General features: G+C 37.9%; 1 long non-coding RNA gene across 1 annotated transcript in view; it reads right to left on the reverse strand.

The window, feature by feature from the left end:
* Positions 1–22,341, reverse strand: part of LOC138159258 (uncharacterized) — a 1,259,001-nt gene that overhangs the window by 824,128 nt on the left and 412,532 nt on the right. Inside the window, exon 4 of the long non-coding RNA XR_011167854.1 lies at positions 22,115–22,319. This is a non-coding gene — a long non-coding RNA (uncharacterized lncRNA). The remainder of the gene's footprint in view (positions 1–22,114; positions 22,320–22,341) is intronic.

Raw genomic sequence — 22,341 nt, forward strand, 5'->3', positions numbered from 1 at the left:
TGAAACGCATGCCGCTCTCCGAGCTGCATCCAATCAGAGCTGCAGCAGTGAGCGCGTCATCCTGTTCTTTATTGAATTCATTATTGAATAAAGGTACATTTTTTTGTTCACATTTACCTGTTTATTAAAATTTCTGTCAATGTTCATTAAAATAAGCCCTCCCCTGAAAATAGGCCCTCTGGTGTTTTTCTGTCCAAAAAAATTAATAAGACAGTGTCTTATTATCGGGGAAACACGGAATCAGTGGAGTTTGTTGAGTAAGTGACATAGTCAAGGCCTTTAGGAAAATCATTTTGGTCACTGAATGGAGGATATTTTGAAGAAGGAAGAGAATTGTGGCAGACTCACCAGCAGGCTCCTGCAGTAGTCTAAATATGAAGTAATGAGGACCTGCACCAGGATGGTGGAAATATCAGAAGAGAGAAGGGGGCATATTTGGAGAGATGTTGCAGAGATATAACTGACAGATGTTGGCTATAGATTGAATGCAGTTGGAGATACGAAATTGGAAGTCAGCAAAGAGATTGGGGCAGGATAGGTACATCTGAGAATAATCAGCACAGAGATGGCAATTATATCCAATGGAGCTGATGAGATCAGCTGTGAAGTGAAGCAGTATAGGAGAAATCACTTTGTGCAGGTAAAGCAGGCTAGGGTTGGTAGGAAGTAAGGCTGCTTCATCATGTGACACAAGGATGAAGGAGAGAGTGGAGGTACTGAATGATATAAGGAAGACAAGGTTTTTAGCTAAGAAGGAAAGGAGGAGGGGGAGCAATGAGAGATTGAAGGAGACATAAAAAGGTTTAGAAAAGGCACTGTAGAAAGTGGGATACTGAATTGATAAGGGACATTTAAAATGATTTGCCTCAAAGCAGTGAGGACTCATTTGAGGTTGTGTAACATAAATTTGTAATGAACCCAAACAGAATGGTCACCTTCATTTCATAATAAGAGTGCGATAGTGAAGGTGGCAGATGGTGGCACTATTCCAAGGCTGAGGTTTGGAAAACTGCAATTATGATAAGGGGGTCAGAAACTCAAGAGAAGAGAACAGCACAGAATTGAACAGAAAAAGGGGAAAAGAAGGGAAAAAGAAGAGTGATTAGTGTAGGGAAAAAGAGTGGTTAGTGTAGTGGTTAGTCTGGGAAAGATGTCTAGTATGAATTTCACTTTATCAAATAGTGATATTCTTACTTTCATTGAACTTGAATTAAAATTAAATTACATACTTTATCAATTTTAAAATTTATTTTTGGGGGGAGGGGAGATAAGACAATTGGGCTTAAGTGACTTGCCCAAGGTCACACAGCTAGTAAGTGTCAAGTGTCTGAGGCTGGATTTGAACTCAGGTCATCCTGATTTCGGGGCCAGTGCTTTATTCACTGTACCACCTAGCTGTGCCAATTTTTAAATTTTTAATCAAACTATATATTAGCATTAAATATTAGCATTAAGGGGCAGATAGGTGGTGCAGTGAATAAAGCACCAGCCCTGGAGTCAGGAGGACCTGAGTTCAAATTTGACCTCAGACACTTGACACACTTACTAGCTGTGTGACCTTGGGCAAGTCACTTAATGCCAAATGCCCTGACTTCCCCCCTAAAAAAAGTGGGAAAAAAAGATATTAGCATTAAATTATCAGTTTTCTTTCCTGAGCCATTTAGAACTCTTTATTTTGAAGGGGAAATTCAGGCCATTCACTTTTTTTTCATCATAAGTAGTAATATTTGCTCTTTCTTTCTTCTCCTTGATCTTGATGTTGCATTCATTTCAGCTTTCCACATCTCTTTAAACTATTAAACTAGCCAGTAAAACAAATTATATTTCTGTTTGTAAAACCCACCTTTTTACTTTTAAAATGTTTACTAATATCTGTTATACGTCTTTTCATTTCTGAATATATCTCTTCCCCCATCTCTCCCCAATGAGGAATACCTTGTAACAAAGAATTTGTTAAAATCCATTCTGAACCTATCAACCTAGTACCTGAATCCATTGCTATATGCTATGTTCATAATAGATCCTCACTTTTGGGGGAAAAAAGTTATGTAAGTAAATTTTCATCTCTTCTTTATGACCAAGCTTGGTAATTATAATTATAGAATTCAGTTTCATTTTTATGCTTCTTTCCATCTTAATTGTTGGAGTCATGTATATGCTTTCCTAGTTCTGATTACTCCCCCATTCATCAGTTCTTAGAAGTCTTCCCATGCTTCTCTGAATTCTTCATTTCTTATGGCATGGTAGTATCCTATCATATTTATGTGACACAGTTCTTTGGCACCCTCATTTCCAGTTCTTCCACTTCCATATTTTCTATCTGCCAACATCATCAATAATCTCTTCTACTTTCAAGTACATATTATACAATCAAAGTCTCAGTGGCTGTTATTCATTGACATCCTCAATCCCCAAATCATTCTCTTTTCTCAAGGAGTTCAGTACCCACTTTATTGTCCTCATCATTACAACTGCTTCCCTTATATTAGAAGATCTCAATATACATATCTATGTCCCTTACCCAAATACTCTTAACCTCCCAGGCAGGTCTTAAATCTCTTCAACTCTCATCATCTACTCCTCCATTCCACATTAGCTGCATATAGAGATGGTTATACTCTTGATATCACTGTCACTTACTAAAATTTCACTTCCCTGTTTAAAAACTTTAAAATTCCCTCATCTGATCAAAATCTCTTATCTCTCCTTATCCCTCATTCTTTAGAAGGAATGCAGGGTTGGTTCAACATTAGGAAAACTATCAATATAATTGAACATATCAGTAAGAAAACCAACAGAAATGATATGATTATCTCTATAGCTGCTGGAAAAGCTTTTGATAAAATAAAGTGCCATTCCTATTAAAAATACTAGAGAGCATAGGAATAAAAGGAGCATACCTTAAAATGATAAGCAATATCTATCTGAAACCATAATCAAGCATTATCTGTAATGGTGATAAGCTAGAAGCCTTCCCAATAAGATAAGATAAGAAGCAAGGATGCCCATTATCTTTTATATATATTCAATATAGTGCTAGAAATATTACCTATTGCAATAAGAAAAGAAAAAGAAATTGAAGGAATTAGAATAGGCAACAAGAAAACAAAGTTATCACTCTCTGGAGATGGTGTTATGGTATATTTAGAGAACCCTAGAGAATAAAAAAAAACAATTTGAAATAATTAGCAACTTTAGCAAAGTTTCAGGATATAAGATAAACCCACATAAATCATCAGCATTTTTTACTATTTTATATCACCAACAAAGCCTAGCAGCAAGAGATAGGAAGAGAAATTCCATTTAAAATAACCATAAATAATATAAATACTTGGGAGTCTACCTGCCAAGACATTCCTAGGAACTATGAAAACAATTACAAAACACTTTTCATACAAAGAAAGTGAGATCTAAACAATTGGAAAAATATCAGTTGCTCATGGGTAGGCTGAGTCAATATAATAAAAATGACAATTCTACCTAAATTTATTCAGTGCCATACCAATCAAACTGCCGAAAATTATTTTATAGAACTAGAAAAAAATAAGAAAATTAATCCGGAAAAACAAAAGGTCAAGAATATCAAGGAAAATAATGAGGAAAAAGAACACAAAGGAGGATGTCCCAACAATACCAGATCTCAAACTATATTATAAAGCAGAAACCATCAAAACTCTCTGGTAGTGGCTAAGAAGTGGCTAAGAAAAAGAGAGGTAGATCAGTGGAATAGATTAGGTACACAAGACACAGTAGTAAATGGCCATAGTAACCTAGTGTTTGATAAACTCAACAACCCCAGCCTTTGGGATAAGAACTCACCATTAGACAAAACACTATTAGGAAAACTGGAAAATAAAAGTGCACAAACTAGCTATAGGCCAACATCTCAACCCACATACCAAGATAAGGTCATAATGGGTACATAATTTAGACATAAAAGACAACACCATAAGCAAATTAGACAAGCAAAAAATAGTCTACCTGTCAGATCTATGAAGAGTGGAAGAATTCATGACCAAACGACAGATACAGAGTATTATAAAATGTAAAATAGATCATTCTGATTATATTATGTTAAATAGCTTTTGTATGAGCAAAACCAATGCAACTAAGATTAGAAGGAAAACAAAAAACTGGGAAGCAACCTTTATAGCCAGTGTCTCTGATAAGGGCCTCATTTCTCAAATATATAGAGAACTGAGTCAAATTTATAAGAATACAAGCTATTCCCCAATTGATAAATCATTGAAGGATTTATTCAGGCAGTTTTCTGATGAAGAAATCAAAGCTATCTATAAGCATATGAAGAAATGCTCTAAATCACTTTTGATTAGAGAAATTCAAATTAAAACAACTCCGAGGTACCAACTCACACCTATCAGATTGACTAATATGACAAAAAAGGAAAATGTTAAATATTGGAGAGGATGTGGGAAAATTGGGACATTAATGTACTGTTGGTGGAGTTGTGAAATGATAGAATCATTTTGGAGAGCAATTAGGAACTATGCCCAAGGGACAACCAAACTGTGCAAACCCTTTGATTCAGTAAGAAAATATTGTACACAGTTATCAACTCAGGTTTTCTCAGCAACACAATGATCCAATCCAAGTATAAAGGAATCACAAAGGAAAACGCTATCCACATTCAGATAAAGAACCAGTGGATTCCGAATGCAAATTGACACATACTTTTTCACTTACTTTATTCTTTTTCATGTTTTTTTCTTTTGATTTGTTCTTTTACAACTATGACTAATATGGAATTTTTTTACATGATAGAATATGTATAACCCATATCAAATTGCCTACTATTTGAGGAAGATGGCAGGAGAGAGAGGAAGAAAATTTAGAATTCAAAATCTTGTAAAAATGAGTGCTAAAATTGTCTTTACATGTAATTGTGAAAAAAATATTGTTTAAAAAAAGACAAAAGGGAAACAACAAAAAAACTATCCCTAGTCTTTGCCTCCAACTTCCTTTCCTCTTTCTCATTTGTCAACCCTTTCAAAGATCACTTCTGAAAAAGGAAAAGGAACCATACATACAGAAGAACTTACAGCAGTTCTTTATGTGGTGGCAAAGAAGTGAGAATGAAGAATATACCCATCAGTCGAAGGATGGCTGAGCAAATAGATTGTAGTATATGAATAGAATGGAAAACTATTCTGTCATAAGAAACAGTGAAAAAAAAATGAGTTCCAAAAAACCTTTCAAGACACAATGTGGAGTGAAGCTATCGGAACTAGAAGAACAACTTATACAATAATAACATTGTAAAAAAAATTTTTTCAAAGATCTAACTCTAACCAATGTAATGATCAGCCATGATCCTAGAGGACCAATGAATGATCTTTACAACCCACCTTCTGACAAAAAAGTAATGGGCTACATGTACAAAACAAAACATTTTTGTACGTAGCCAATGTGGGAATTTGTTTTGTTTGACTATTTATATTTGTTACTAGGATTTTGTTTTTTCCTTTTAAATTGGGGGTGGGGGAGAATGGGAGGGAAAGGAGATAAATGCTTGTTAATGAGGAAAATATAAGTTTAAGAAAAGGGAAAAAAAGAAATCTTACTTCTGACCTCATCTCTAAAATGAACCTGTTCACTTGAAAGTTACCAATGTTCTCTTAAATGCCAAATCTGATAAACTTTTCTCAATCTTCATTTTTTTTTACTTCTCTATAGAATTTGAAATGGTTGACCTGCCTCTCTTCCTAGATGTTCTCTGTCTTTCCCTACACCTTATTCCTCCTAAACCTAATTTTTATCCTCACTAAGAACTTTCTAAGTTTTTGTGATACATATTTCACCTCTGTCTGTCCCTCTTTTAACTTTTTGAATGTTCTTGATTCCTGGACCACTGCAATAACCGCATGGTCGGCCTGCCTTCCTCAAGTCTCCCCCTGCTCTAGTCCATCCTCCATTCAGCTGTCAAAATGATATTCCTAAAACACAGATCAGACCACATCACTTCTCCATTCAATAAACTTCAGTGGTTCCTTGTCACCTCCAGATCAAACATAAAATCCTCTTGTTTGGCCTTCAGATATCTTTATAATCTTCCTCTATATACATTTTGAGACTTTATAAGATCTAAGGAGTAAGGCCCCCAACCCTCCCCCTAAAAAGTATACTCTGCAATCCAGTGACACTGAGACTCCTTTTTGTTCTTCAAATAGAACACTGTATGCCCCCATACCAGATATTTTCAATAACTGTCCCAGTACCTGGAATGCTCTCCTTCATCTCTGCCTAGTCTTTCCTGGCCTCCTTCAAGTCTCAGCTAAATCCCATCTTCTACAGGAAGCCTTTTCCAATCTCACTTAGTACTAGCGCCTTTTCTCTTTTTATTATTGCAAATTTATCTAGTCTGTAGCATATTTATACACAGTTGTTTGCATGCTGTCTCCCCCTGGACAGTGAGCCCCTTGAGAAAAGGAACTGTCTTTTACCTTTCTTGGTATCCTCATTTCTTAGCATAATCTGGCATGTATTGGGTACTTAATAAACATTTACTGACTGACTAATATTGACAGATCTTCATCATGTCCAGACCTTCCCTCCAGAAGTATGGCAGAGACCACTCCTAACAAGTCCAAAGTCAAGATTCAGGCTGAAAGAATGAGTCAACAAAAAAAGACCCCACCATAAAATGCTGTTAAGGAGGCAGAGAAGTTTAAGACACAAAGCCGGAAGACAAAAATGACTCCAAAACATCTTCAAAGAAACCCTCAGAGAAAAACACAGCTTGGGCACAAACTTAACTATAATTCCTGATGTGAATCAGAAGGTGTTTTTACATGTTTTTATAAATGGGGTGAGAATAGTTGAAGGGGAAAATAGAAAAGAAATGAGAGCCTATGGAAGAAAGAAGTGGAAAGGGAATTAGCAGAACGGCGCTCAAGAGTATATGACCATATCCAAGCAACAAACTCTCTAAAAACTCAAATGGATGGGGCAGCTAGGTGGTGCAGTGAATAGAGCACCAGCCCTGAATTTAGGAGGACCAGAGTTAAAATATGGCCTTAGACACTTAACACTTACTAGCTGTGTGACCTTGGGCAAGTCACTTAACCCCAATTGCCCCGCCTTCCCCCTCCAAAAAGACAAAACAAAATATCAAATGGACCAAATGACTCCATGAGGCAAAAAAAAAAAATATTAAAACAAAGTCAAAAGGCTGAAAAAATTCAAGAAAATGTAAAATATCTCATAACAAAAAAACTGATCTGGAAAACAAATTGAGGATCCCCAAATTAGGAATCATTGGATTTTCTGCATACCAGAAAACAAATAATCCTAGGCATCATATTTCAAAAAATCTAAAAAGATTTCTTAGAACCAGATGACACAGTGAAAGTAGAAGGAATCTACCAGCTACCTCCTGAAAGAAATCCCAAAATGAAAACTCCCAGGAACATTATAGCCAAAATCCAAAGTTTCCATATTAAAATAAATGCTACTTGGTAGCCATGAAAAAGAATGCAAGTACTAAGGAGCTACAGTCAAGGTCATGCACAATTTAGCAGCCACTACTATAAAGGAGCAAAGAACTTGGAATAAAATATTCCAGAAGGAAAATGATATAAGATTACAGACAAGAATAACTTACCTAGCAAAACTGAGCATAATGCTATGGGGGGTGGAGGGTGGGGGGAGGGGGGAGAATGGACCTTTAATAAAATAGAGGACTTCCAAGCATTCCTGATGAAAAAACCAGATCTACATAGAAACTTTAAAGTTCAAACATATGAGGGAAGAGAAACATAAAATGATGAACATGAATGAACAATTATAATGAACTAAACAAGAATAAACTATGTATAGTCTGATGTGAGGAAATAATACTTGTGTTCCTTCTGACAAGGGTCATAAAGGGAGTTTTATTAGATAAAACTTAGGAATGGTGCTGTTATATCTTGATCTTATGAAAAGATGCGGGGAAGGGAAAGGAAAGTTAGGAAAAATTATCTCACATACTCAGGGTGCAAAAGTAGATATTTATATAAATCAGGAGGAGAGATTGAAAGGAGCAGCTAGCATGTCAACCCCACTCTTCTGAACTGGTTATAGAAAGGAAAAATACACACATACACACAAAGTTGGGTACAAAACTAATTTTCATTAAACAAAGCAATAGGAGGGAAAGGGTAGAAGGAGGAGGGGGATAGAAAGAAAGTAGATTAAGAGAAGGATTAATCCTAAGCAAAACGAATTCTGAATTTGTACAAAAAATGTAGTTATTTTTTGAGGGGGCAAAGAATGGAAATCTGAGGGGATGCCCATAAAGTGAGGCATGAATGAACAAGTTATCATATATAAATGTGGTGGAATACTATTGTGTCATGAGAAATGAGGGAAGCAGAGAGTTTCAGAGAAACATGGGAAGATTTGTATAAACTAGCACCAAGTGAAGTGAACAGAACCAGAAGAATTTATACAATGCCAACAATATGATAAGGTCAAACAACTTTGATAGAATTAGGAACTCTGATCAATGTAATGACCAAACACAATTCTAGAGGGCTCATGATGAAATATGTTACCCACCTCCTAATATAATGGTGAAGAATCCACAATGCATAATGAAACATATATTTTTTAGACAAGGTCAATGTGGAAATTTACTTTGATTGACCATACATTTCTGTAATGTGTTTTCTTCCTTGGTTCTTGGATTAGAAGGCATAGAGTGGGAAGGTTGAGGCAAAGTTTTGCTCATTGGAAGAAATAAAATATAATTTTAAAGCAAATAAAAAGGGATGGTTAGCCTGTATACTTCATGACTATCCCCCAAATGTCCAAAGGAGTGCCTCTAACATGTTAAGTGTCGCTATTTAGCTCACAACTCTCCCTTGTGAGTGGAAAGTAAAATGGTGCAGTGGAGAAAACACTGGGTCTTGAGTGAAGAAGATCTGAGTTCAAATCTGGCCTCTAGACACCTACTACCTGTGTAAACCTGGGCAAATCATTTAACCTCTACTACCTCATTTTTCTCAGCTGTGAGGTAGAGGTCCTAATAACTGGAAGAGCCATAACAGATGGAAGGTTAAACTCTTAGGGTTCTTGTGAAGATCAAATGAGATAATATATGAGATAATGACAAACGAGATAAAGCACTTAGGAAGGTATCTGGCACATAGTAGGTGCTAAATAAATGCTTGAAAGTTTCCCTCCTTTTCTTCCACAAGTATAGCGTGAAAGATTTTGTTGAACACCTTGCTAAATTGTTGGCATATATTCTAGGTGTAAAGGTCACAGCGAGGGTAAAGAACATATATGGGAAGGGTAAGAAAGTGGAGGACAGTAGGACAAGATAGGTCAGAGAGGGGAATTTAGGATCACAAACTAGGTGGAAGTTTCAAATGATGCTGAGGACTAAGGGGGTGACTTCTATGATGGAAAGTGGAATTAGGGAGGAGATAGAGATCATATTGTAAGAACTGAGTATTTAGGTTAACTGTGAAGACAGAGTATATAGAGAACCAGAAATCTGTTTCATGAAGTTCCCAGGATTATAACAGGAGGAGAGGTGGAAAAAAAAAACTATGAACTAGTATCCAGAACTAAGCACCAAATCATAAAACCCTTGAGTTGGAAGAAATATCAGATGGGTATATCTGCAATACAGGTTTGTTCTAGGGACCACTTAATACTCTTTTTTTTTTAAGCATTCAGGGTTAAGTAACTTGCTCAAGGTTACACAGCCAATTATTTCTGGGTGTGGTGCTAAATATCTGAGCCAGATTTGATCCCCAGGTCATCCCAACACTGGAGCCAATGCTCTTACTCGCTGAGCCACCTGGCCGCCCCTAAGTAATTGGGGTTAAGTAACTTGCTCAAGGTTACACGGCCAGGTGTTTCTGGGTGGGTGCTAAGTGTCTGAGCCCGGATTCGATCTCCAGGTCATCCTGACACGGGAGCCGGTGCTCTTTCTCGCTGCGCTACCTGGCCACCCCTCACTTAATACTCTTAAAAAACTGTTGAGGACCCCTTCTCGCAAAGGGTTTTGGTTTTGTGGGTTATATATATTTATATTTACCATATTAGAAATTTAAACATCTTAGTATTATTATGAAAATAGTTTTGACCTTGTAGACCCTCTGAAAGGGTCTCAAAGACCTTCAGGAACCCCAATATCACACTTTGAAACTACTAATCTACAATGTTCTCCATTCTACCAGTCAAATAACATGATCAAAAAAAAAAAGAAAGAACAAAATGAGATTAATCTGTTTTCCAGTCCATTTCAGCCGATTTAAGGAGACTTAGGGGCCTTTTTATAGAAGCAGCAGACCAGCCAGTAAGCCAGTAATGATAAAACAATGGACTTTTATTACTGGTATATTTTAACTCACATAAATGAAGACTTGGAACTTAAGGGGACACCAGGGAAAATGAATACAGAAGGGGAGGCTGGGGCAACAGGAACAGATATAGCTTACCATAGTGGGTGCAATGGTCTTTGGGTCATGGCAGAAGAAGGAAGGAAGTCCAATTATAATCCAATAGAGAGGCTTCCTTTGGCCTTGGTGTATCCATTTTAAGAGCTTCAAGTCCTTTTTCTAATACCATTGTGGGAGATAGCTGGAATTTCACCTCCTTCATGAAGACAGTATACTGACCAACCCCCCACACCATAGTTGAGAGCCAACATCTCAAAGTTAAGGATGGCCGGTAATATGCCATGTCTTTGTAAGTACACTATAGCATGTCAGGGAAACAGTCCAGGACTATGGGTATTCTAGGAACTCACCAAGACACATCTGATTGATTTCCTACTTCTGATATCACATGTTGGGAACCACTAAATTAATGAGGTTGCATGGGTCATGGAAGTTTCAATATGGAAGCTTCTAAGCCTAGAAGATTCCAGAAAAGGGCAAGGATACTGGGTAGGATTGCTAGAGCTTTAGGAATTAATAGAGGGTAAAGTTTGGGAAGGTAGTATAATGGATAGGATGCCTGCCCTGGAGTGGAGAACAGGACTTGTGGTGGCAGAACAGAGCACTGAGAACTGAGAGCTGAACTGAGAAGAACTGAGAAGAGAATTGAGAACTGAGAAATGAGAAGAGAGGAGAACTGGGAGGAAGCATGTCTGTGGTGCCGGTACTTTGTCCTTCTGTTTTGATGTTACTGATCCAGTCTTAGATACTTACTAGCTATGTGACCCTGGGCAAGTCATTTAACCCTGCTTGCCTCAGTTTCCTCATATGTAAAATGATCTAGAGAATAAAATGGTAATTTAATCCAGTATGTTTGCCAAGAAACCCCCCAAAATGGAGACACAGAGTCAGACACAACTGAAACAACTAAACAACAAAACTACCAATCCATATATCTGTTTCTAGGACAGCTAGGTGGCACAGTGGATAGAGCACTGGCCTTGGATTCAGGAAGACTCATCTTCATGAGTTCAAATTAGACCTCAGACACTTACTAGTTTGTGTGACCCTGGGCCACACCATGACTCACTTCTTCACTGATAAAATGAAGTGGAAAAGGAAATGGCAAACCATTCCAGTATCTTTGCCAAGAAAACTTCCAATGGGGTCACAAAGAATTGGTCACAATGAAAAATGACTCAACTGATTGTAGAGTATATCCCTCTGAGCTCTTTTCAAAACCTTAGCTTTTATGGTTTTTGTGCTTGGTTCATAATTTTTCTCTATCCAAGAATCAGCCATGTTTTTGTTTTTGTTTTTGTTTTTCCCTAGACTGCCTTATTGAGAATATTCAGTGAAGCCATGCTAGCTCCTGGTGATCATTGAGGCCCTTTTTAAATGCTCACAAATCATCCCTTTAATCATATGTGCTAGAAAATTTTCACGAAACAAAATCAAACTTACTAGTCTATTGAAATGAATGCTATGAACTCAACCACTGTATCCCTTGCTATAATATCTAAAGGTTGGATAAATAATTTACATTGTAAAATATATTGAGTATCAAAATTTTATCCTATTTTTACTGTCCTCTCTCATTCTCAATAGATGACAGTGGCTTTTACTTTTCTGAGGGGACACTGGTGAAAAGACAGGAGTTCCCTCAACTTACTATCTCCATGTCTCAAAACTCCATAATGTTTTTATTAAGTCTCATCTCTCTCCTTTCCATATCAAAGAAAGAAGTGCCCCTCCCCTGGCTAAGACCAGCATTTTATCCAACACGGACCTTGAGTCCTTGTCCTCTTACATCCTTCAGGGTTTGGATGCGTCAGTCACCCTACACACACACACACACACACACACACACATACACACACACACACCTTTCTTTCATCTATAATTTCTCCCACACCAGTAAAACATAAATAAATAATTCCTCTTAATTCTGCCATCTCCTTGAGCTACACTCCTATCCTATCCTGTCCATTGCCAGACCTCCAGAAAGCAAAGCCTTCATTTATTGTCTCTGCTTTCTTTAAGCATTTATTTATTCTTCAGTACCCAATAATCTGGCTTCCATTGCCAGTACTTTATAACTTTACTGAAACTGTTTTTTACAAGGTCAATGGTGACCTCTTAATTGCCAAATTGAACAGCATTTTCTCAGTAATCATCTTGTTTTACTTCTCTATGGAGTTTGACACTAAACCACCCCTCTCCTTTCTATAAGATGTCCTAAAAATCTTAGGGTGGTTTAGAACCACAATAGCATTAAACTGCACTAAGACTTTTGGGACACCTGCACTCATTTTATTTATGCCTATCTTACCAATCTTGCCCTGTTTTCTCCAATAACTCTTCTTCCCAGATTCCCTATTGATATTAGGCAGTCATCAAGGCTCTCTGTCTTTGTCTCCTTCCCCTTTACATATCATGTGCTCTCCTTTGGCAATCTCATCTTCTTCCATGGCTTCCAATATCACTTTCATGTATATCTTCAACCTAAACACACCTAAGCAAATAATTCCCAAATCTTTATTCTTGACCTCTCATCTCTACTCTAGAATCTTACTTATTACCTTCTGGATAATTTCCAAAAATTATCCATTCTATCAGCACCTGTGACTCAACATCTCTAAAATAACCCACCACCTTCTCCCAAAAAAAACTCTTGTCCTCCTGACTTCCTTGTTGCTATTTGTGGCACCATAATACTCTCAGTTGTCCACTGTCATGATCTTGAAGTCACTGTTGATTCTTCCTTCTCCTTCACCCCGGATAGAAAGTCAGTTCTCAAGTCCAACCACTTGAACCTTCTCAAAAACTTTTGTATCTGTCCCTTCCTTTGCATTCCCACAATATCTATACTAGCTAAGGACCTATCACATGGAGTGCTACAATATACTTCTACCTTGTCTCCTTTTATTTAGTAGGAAATATAAAGCTATGGAATATTTTTGAGCAGAAGCAGAGGGATGAGGTAAAACTTTTCCATTACAAAGACTAATCCTATACCTATGATTAGGATGAATTATAAGCCAGGTAAACTGAAGACAGAAAGACCTCTCTGTCTTATAAATGAAGAAACTGATGTCCAGGAAAGATGAGTGACTTTTCCATAGTCCCAAAGGGTACTAAGCATCAGAGGCAGAATTTAAACCCAGCCCCCCCTGGTTCCAGAGTCAGTATTTTTTCCCCTTATTCCATTGCTTCCTCCAAATTAAAGTGAACTGTGTTAAAGAATCTATATTTCTTCATTTGATCATGTTTAAATGTTAAGAAGTGTCACCGAAGTCACTTGACTTAAGTATTTGTTGCTTTTCAAAGAATCCAATTGGTTCTGCAAAGGTTGAGCAGAAGAAATGAGGTTCCCCAGGATCCCTCGGTAGTTAGGACATGAATAATGAATGGTTCATGGAGGAAAAGAGCTGCCCCACTGAAGGGAATTTTGGAGATCATTGAATTGAAGCAATGAAAAGAGCCCTTATCCATGGGTTCAAATGACATGGTTTCAAGTACTAGGAGCTATTTAGTACCTTGTGAGACAGCTAGATGGCACAGTAGATAGAGCTGGGCCTAGATCAGAAAGATCTGGGTTCAAATCCAGCCTCAGACACTGAATAGTTGTGTGACTAAAAATGAGTCACTTAACCTCTTCCTGCCTCAGTTTCCTCAACTGTAAAATGAGGATAATAATAGTACCTTTCTCTCAAGGTTGTTGTGAATATCAAATGCCTGTAAAGCACTTAGTACAGTGCCTAGCACATAGTAAGTATTTAATAAATGCTTGTTTCCTTCCTTTTGACTTTGATAATGTCACTTAGCCTTTATAAACCTCAGTTTCTTCATCTATGGTGGGGCAGGGAGGAGTTTGAGCCTCCTTTGACATTCCTTCTAACTCTAAATCTATGATGCTATATAGATAATTTCAAATTCATATCCTGGACACAATGACATAGATCAATTAAAGCCTACAACTCAGGAATGGACTGGGTTTCAATTGGAGACAGAATCTCATAATTTTTTCTTAACATTCAAAAGTAGAGAGGTGGAAGGGGCAGGAAAGAGTAGGCTGCCCCCAAACATAGCTTAAGAATGATCAACTAGGGACAAAGCCAAATGATTTCCCAGAAATAAGACTCCAAAGGCATCTAAATTTGATTTGTACTATGGTAGTATAAAGGTATTGGAACAAATTTTGTGTTAAAACAATGAACTAAATTCATTTTCAAGGCCTAGGCTTTATTTGTCAAATTATGCCATGGAGTAAAAGTTTAGTGCCAGTGACATAGAAACAGAAAGTGCATATGAGAAACATAGTTAGAAAATCCTAGGTGGCTCCACTGCAGGGTCATAATTAAATTTTATAAATTAGCAATAAGAAAGAAAAAGCATTATGTTCAGAAAAGATGCCCAATAACTGTTCAGGTCGAGTTCAGTCCTTGAAATTTCTCATGGTGGTCTAAACAATGTACTGTTGTAATACCTCAATTAACCAAGCCTTGGGGAACAAGGTTTCTTTATAATAAAGTCTGCCATGTTAAAAAGACAAACCAGGGAAACTTCATAAACCATGGGAAGCAGAATACTCTGTCCCTACCTGTGACAAAAATACTTGCACATGATTTCTATGCATTTTGGCCTTATCAGAGCTCTAAGTAGCCAGGGTAAGTGGAACTTTGTTTCAGGGTGCCAACATTCAAGGGGGCATTTCCTTGTGTCCATCTTTTGATTTATGATCTTGCTCCTTTGACTGGCCCTGGAATACCTACTCCCCCCCCCCAAGGACCCCATAGTGGTGGTGCTTCTCTCCTAGACCCTTACTTCCCCCATTATTCTTTCCTCTCTATCCCACACACACTCACACACATAACCATACATGTAACAATGTACCCATTGTTATGGGTACAATGGACACAACATATACCTTCATTCTCCAGTAAATTCCTCTTTCTCGTGCTTGTCTTCTAGGTTTTGAGTGATCATTGACCAGCAACCATGACAGGGCAATAGATGTCCCCCTTTTCCAAGGCAACTTTATGCAGGATGGACTCTATTCCCCACTTCCCCAAGTGAATTTGTACCACGCAACTGTAATCCTAATTATAGCTCTGTACACCCGAAAAGATTTGCAGAATGTACCTCGGGCAAAAATTATGATTCCCAGGAAGTTTGCCTTCTTTGTTCCAGGCTTCTCCATTTTGTCCCTCATTAGAGACTCCTTCCCTCTACTTTCAGTATTGTAATGGCAAGCAAATGAGTATTTAGCACCTTGTTTCAGTTATTTAATTATTTAGCACCTTGTTTCAGTTCAAGTGTCTTTGAGCCCTGCCAGTGATTATACCAAGTCTTTGTTAGGAAACCTGTGAATCCCACAGTGGGAGGGACTCGCCAAAGACAAGAACAGGAAGGACACAAGTAGTGGAAGGAACAGGGAGGAGCTAATGACAGATAGAAAGTATGTAATGACAGATAGGAAGTAATGTAATGACAGATAGAAAGCTGGAGCACAGCTGGAACTGAGCAAAGTTGAGAAAGGGAAAGCTTGTGGTGTCCAGTACTCTGTTTGTCTGTTCTGTCTGCATTGATTTGTGTTTGTGATACTTTGTACAGAAGCCCTGGGACCTTACTGGAAGCCCTGAAAGAGGATTTTCTTGTTGTTTGTTTACAGAGGTTATGGAAGAGAGTTTCAAAGGTCCTGGAACTATACTGATGGTTTCTCTTAAGTTCTCAGACCTTGTTTGTGACTCAGTGTTGATTTCACAGGCAGGTAGTGAATTAATGATGGGGCCAGCAATGTATATGAATGTTGTTTTGGCTCTGTTAAACTTTGTCTTCCCAGAAGCAGAAACTGTGAAGGACTTGAGGTGGACTGGACACTGTGAGCTTCAATATGGAATGGGAGCTGGATGAGGAACTGAATGAGGAGCTGGAAAAGGAGCTGGATGAGTTTCTGAGAGTTGCCTATCTGTTAATCCAAGTGATGGCTAGGTAGATTCAGGCAAGAGCTAGACCCATGGAAGAAGAATCATTGAATCTGGAAGCCAGCCTTGAGCCAAGATGAAAAGACCTCTCCTGGGGTACTTAGTGCTGACTGAGAAGATCATGATTTACTGTGGTCTAGGGTGGGAGAACTTTGTACTTTGTACCTTGTATCCCTTAAGGATCATTGGAAACTATTCTCCAGTCAAGAAAAAAGAAGACTTTTTGATTGAGAGATTAATACAATGTGACCTAGGGGTGGGAAAATGTTGACCTTTGTACTTTGTGTCCCTTAAGGGGGCTTGCTTCTTAAGGATGATAGAGTTAAGGACTTACTGAATGATATCTTTTGTTTAAAACTATGTGGCTACTTTAGTGATAAGTTATGTTATATTATTTTGAATGCTCTACTTTGGTTTCTGTGAATGTTTTGCTTCAGTTTACTGCTGAACAAACAGAGTTCACTATACTATGTGATCAGAACCTTAAAGCTATTCACAGCAGCAGTCCTCTGGAGAGCTGCTCATGCTTGGATTTATAAGTATTCAGTGCCCTCCTACTTCTTTTGCCCCTTTTGCCTTTCAAAATGAAAAAGAAATATATTTTACATCCATTGTCAGGTGTGGGAGCCTTCCATTCCAGTCAACTTCTCTATATCAATACCATTTCTTTAGTAAATCCTTAATCATTGGTGAAGCATTAATTGCCCCCTTCAAAGCACAAGGTGAAGACTCTAAGGCAGCTGGACACATAATCAATCGAGCATTGTACTTGGAGTCAGGAAGACCCAAATTTGAATCTAGGCTCAGAAACTTATGAGCTATGTGACCCTGGGAAAGTCATAACCTCTCTCAGTCTCAGTTTCTTTATCTGTAAAATGAGGATAATGATAGCACTGCTTCACAGAGTTGTTAGAAGGATCAAATGAGAAAACATATATAAAGCTCTTTGCAAACCTCAAAGTACTATATAAATGCTAGTGATTTTTATTATGCAAAATTAAAATCTATATGATCAATGCATAAGTCAAGCATCTATAAATGGGCCTCCAGTGTCCTACCTAATTCTTTATTAATAATTCTACTTGAAATTTATTGCATCTTTAACTAAAGGAGACATGAAGAGGTCATCTAGTCAATTTTTCCAACCAAAGGACCTGAAGCAATCTGAAGGCAGTTTTTATTATGGGCAAAACTTTTACTACCAAAGTTATCTATAAACTTAAAAAAAAAAATCTGAATCCTCTTCTTTTCTCTGCCCAAGTTCCCCCTTCCATCTGGGTTTAATCCCACTCCCACCAACTTCTGTGATAGTAATGGAATATAAAGATCTCCCTGTATTGGCTTGGTTTTCAAATTGATTGTGTTAATACCCAGAGCTTGTTAATCCCACCTGTGGGATGGACTTGATGTGAAAAGAGAGTCCTGAACTGAGAGGAGCTGGTGACAGTAGATTTGGAGAGACAAGAGAGAGGCAGAAGAACTTTTTGGAAGCAGCACCCTCGTGGAGGCAGAGAGAGAGAATGAGAGGATTGCTGAGGGCCACTTTGAATTGCCTTGGACTTTTGAGACCTGCCCCCGGAGCTGCCAAGGACTGAGAAGACATGGCTGTTTTGCTGGTACTTTGTCTGTCTGTTTTGATGTTGTTTTGCCAGATTTGTCCACTGGTGAAAGAGAGTCCTGTTGAAGAAGTCCTGGAACCTGGCTGCTGGTTAAGAGCTCCTGAGACTGTCCTGCAGACAGAGAGTGAATACTGTCCACTAGTGAAGGGCAGTGCTGTTGTTGCAGGGGTCTGGGAACCTTTCTGTTGGTTCAGAGCTACTGAGACTGTCCTGCAGACAGAGAGTGAATACTCTCCACTAGTGAAGGGCAGTGCTGTTGTTGCAGGGGTCTGGGAACCTTTCTGTTGGTTCAGAGCTCCTGAGACTGTCCTGCAGACAGAGAGTGAATACTGTCCACTGGTGAAGGACAGTGCTGTTGTTGCAGGGGTCTGGGAACCTTTCTGTTGGTTCAGAAGCCCTGAAGAAGGATTTTCTTGTTGTATGTTTACAGAAATCCTGGGAGAGGGTTTTGCTAATGTTTTCAGGGGTTCTAGGACTGTTTTGCAGACAGAGGATGAATTAATGAAGAGACTGGCAATGTATCTTGTGGCTTTGCTAAGCCTTGTCTCCCCAGGAACTAAGATTGCTGAGAACTTGCCTCATGTCAAGATGAAGAAAAAACCTCCATTTGGGTATTAAGTGCTGTGCTTAAACTTGATGTAAATCTGGGGTAGACTGAATTGTGATCCAGGGGTGGGGAACTTTTGACCTTTTTGTGTTCTATGGTTGAACAAATGAATGTACTTTACTTATGTTTGGAAACTAATCTCCATTTGAGAAGAGGGGTTTTGTGATGGACTAAATGAAGGTACAGCCTAGGGGTGGAGTAGTATTTAGAACAGGGACTTTGTAATTGATTGAATGAATGGAAGGTCCTGGGGTGGGGTAGTACTTGGAGATTATTTAATCACACTTAGTAAATGCTGTTATTTTGAATGATGTCATATTTTGATCTTCTCTGTTCTTAATTTGTCATTGAATAAAATGGAGAGCACCTATGCTGGTATTTTGAACCTTGGGAAGTTGCCTTTCCTTGGCATTACATTACAACTTCATCACCTGTAGTGGCATGTGAGCAGAGCCCTGAAGAAAGACAAGGATTTGAGAGGCAGAGATGAGGAGGAAATACACTTCAAGCACAGAGAACAGTTTATGCAAATACCTCAAAATCAAAGAAAGCAGAAGAGGTCTTATATGTCTAAAACTGTTTATAGTAGATCTTTTTGTGGTGGCAAAGCACTAGAAACTAAGGGGATGTCCATCAGCTGGGAAATGGCTGAACAAAATATGGCATATGAAAGTAATGGAATACTACTGAGATGTGAAACACAGCAGGAGATGGTTTCAGGGAAACCTGGAAAGACTTTTATGAACTGCTGCAGAATGAAGGAGGCAACACCAGGAAAATTATTCACGATATAACATCATCATCGTAAAAACAATGTTTGAGGGGACAAACATCTTCGAAAGACTTAAGATATCTGATTGACTCATCAATCAACCATGATTCTGGAGGACTGATGACGAAGCCAACTACTGTCCACCTCTTGATAGTAGACTAAACGAGACATGCATTTTTACCATGGTCACTATGGAAATTTGTTTTGCTTGAGTGTGCACATTTTTACAAGGATTTTGATTATTCCCCCTCTTCTTTTTTTCCAGATTGGGATGGGAGGGAAGGTAGGAAGGAGAGAAAATAAATGCTTGTTAAATGGAAAAGAAAATTCAAAGTTTTAAACATTCAGAAGCAAAAGCAACACTTCAGGAGATATAAAATAAAAGGGAGTAACGATCTACTTTTGCTTTTCTTCTATTTTCAGTTTGCATAGGAGAAGATTTTTGGAGAATGGGTAGGAGAAGATTTGAGCCAGTAAGAAAGTGAAGGGAATAATCTAGTTGACTAAGAGGGGTTTGGATTAGTGAAATAGGCAAGAGATTAAATTTAAGGAGGAGAAATTTGGTCAAAGTTAGAAGAAATTCAAGAATATTTGAGAAAAAAATAATCTCTAGACCTAGATAATGATTTCTATTTTACTTTCAGGTTGTAAAAGAAGATCAAGAAGAATATTAAAAGAATAAGGAGGATTAGATAGCAGAAACTGATGAGTAAGACTCCAGAAGGATGAAGAGAAGTTAGTTGAGAAGAGGAGATAAGATAAGTAGGAAAATGTAACTGGGACTAAAAGAGGATTAAGTAATTGATAGAGTGGATTGATTTGGGGGGGACGGATTGGTTGTAAAAAGTTTTAACTTTAAATTAACAATTAGATGTAAAAAGTTTTAATCAGATTCATAGGGTTGAATGTAAATACCAACAAGTAGTTTCAGGTCAAATAAAACCAACAATTATTTATTAAGTGCCTACCATGTGCAAGGCATAGTGCCAAGCACTGGAGACACAAAGAAAGGTAAAAATAGTTCCTGTCTTCAAGAGGATTATAGTCTAATGCAAGAAACTAGGGTTCAAGAAACAAGACTAAAGATTTCAAATACTTAGTAAGGGAAGTTATGCACTAACTCACATCAAGTGTTTCATGTTTGTGTTTCTGCCATAGTTAAGTGACTATTATCTGTGCTAAAAATATAGGCTAATATCCCTCCCGGAGGAAAAGGAGAAGGACCTACAAAAATGCTTCTCCACACTCCAGGTATTAGGGAGTATGAAGAGTTAAAAAAAATAGAGAAGTACAGCTTCCAAAGGAGGCAAAAAGGCATTTAGAGGGTGAAGGAGAAACATGACTCTTGTCAAAGTGATAGAGGTTGGAAGAGTGTTACATGGAAAAGAAAAGGAAACAAAGGGGGCACCTGTACAACTAGAGCTTAAAAACTCCTCTGAGTCTCTTCCTAAAAAGAAGAGAAATAAAGGCTCTGAAGAAGATGAAGCTTCAAGAATGATGCAATAAAACTAAGGGAACTATTAGGCGAAAGGTCATCCAGTAAAGGTCAGAGGAAGAAGAGAAGAGTAGTAGTAGCTGGTGATTTCCTGCTCAAGGAGACTGAAGCAACTATTTGTCAACCCTGTCTTTCTGAAGCATGTATCTAAGACATAATAGAACCTCCCATGACTTATTAAAATGAATGAGAACTACCCTCTTCTGGTGATTTGCATGGGCACAATTGACACTTCCAAAAAGAACTTTTAAAATGTTGTTAATGATTATAAAGTCTTAGGAAATAAACCTGAATTCTGTTTCGGTTTGCAAAGGAGAATGCCCTTTACACAGTAAATGACAGAATATAAATGACTAACAGGGAGTTAACAGCCAAGATAAGTAGGGAGAGTGTAAAGGGGCATGTAGCTACCCATGAATTAATGTCACCTGATCAGGTGAACTATCAGTGATATTTGAAAGATCGTGGAAAATGGGAGAGGCATAAAAAAAACTTGCCCCAATTTTTTAAAATAGAGAAAAATAATAGTATCTACAATGGGGAAATTCTATAATGAATCATTACAAGAGATAATTGGAAAACTTCTAGAAAGGGAAGTAGTGATTACAAAGAGCCAGTTTGTTCTTCAGTGAGAAGAGGTCACGCCAGATTAACTCTATTTTCTTTCTTGACAGGGATTACTAAACTAGTAGATGAGGAGAATACTATAGTTTATCCCAAAATTTGCAAAGATTTTCTCTTCTTATTTTTGTGGTGAAGATGGAAAGGTAGGAATTGTATCACTATCAGCTGGATTCAGAACTAGATGAATGGCTGAGCTATGAGGTAGGAGGTCTCCAATAGCATATAACAAAGGCCCTCTTTAGTATTTTTATCACTGTTTTCATTAAAGGAATACATGTTATTCCCCTCAGACTTACAGATGACATAAGCTAATAGGGATAGATAACTCAGTGGATGATAATGTCACAATCCAAAAGGCTCTTGGCAGACTGAAATGTTGGGTTGAATCTAATGCGATGAAACTCCATTGGGATAAATGTAAAGTCTTACAGTTGGGTCCAAAAAATCAACTTGGCAAGTCTAAGATGGGTGATAGAATGAGGGCATAATAGCTGCCTTCAAATATTTTGGAAGGGAAACTTAATTTGGTCTGTTAGGTCCCAAAGATCTGAACTATGAGCAATTGGTAGAAGTTGCAAGGAGGCAAATTTAGGTGGATATAAGAAAAACTTCTTACCAATTAAAGCTGCCCAAACGTGGAATGTAGGGAGGTGTTGACTGTAGAGATGGTGACTTTTTTCTCCTTGAAAGTCTTCAAGCAAAGATTCAAGGACCACTTGTTAGGTATGGTATGATGGGGTTCCTTTTGCATATATGTTGGACTGAATGCCTGCTGAAATATCTTCCATGTCTTAAAATTTCTGATCCCATAAGTGGTCTCACTGATAGAAAGAAAATAGAGAA

This window comes from Petaurus breviceps, unplaced genomic scaffold (assembly GCF_028583685.1).
Source record: "Petaurus breviceps papuanus isolate PSGF00001 unplaced genomic scaffold, PetGlider_PUasm1.0 176, whole genome shotgun sequence".
NCBI lineage: Eukaryota > Metazoa > Chordata > Mammalia > Diprotodontia > Petauridae > Petaurus > Petaurus breviceps.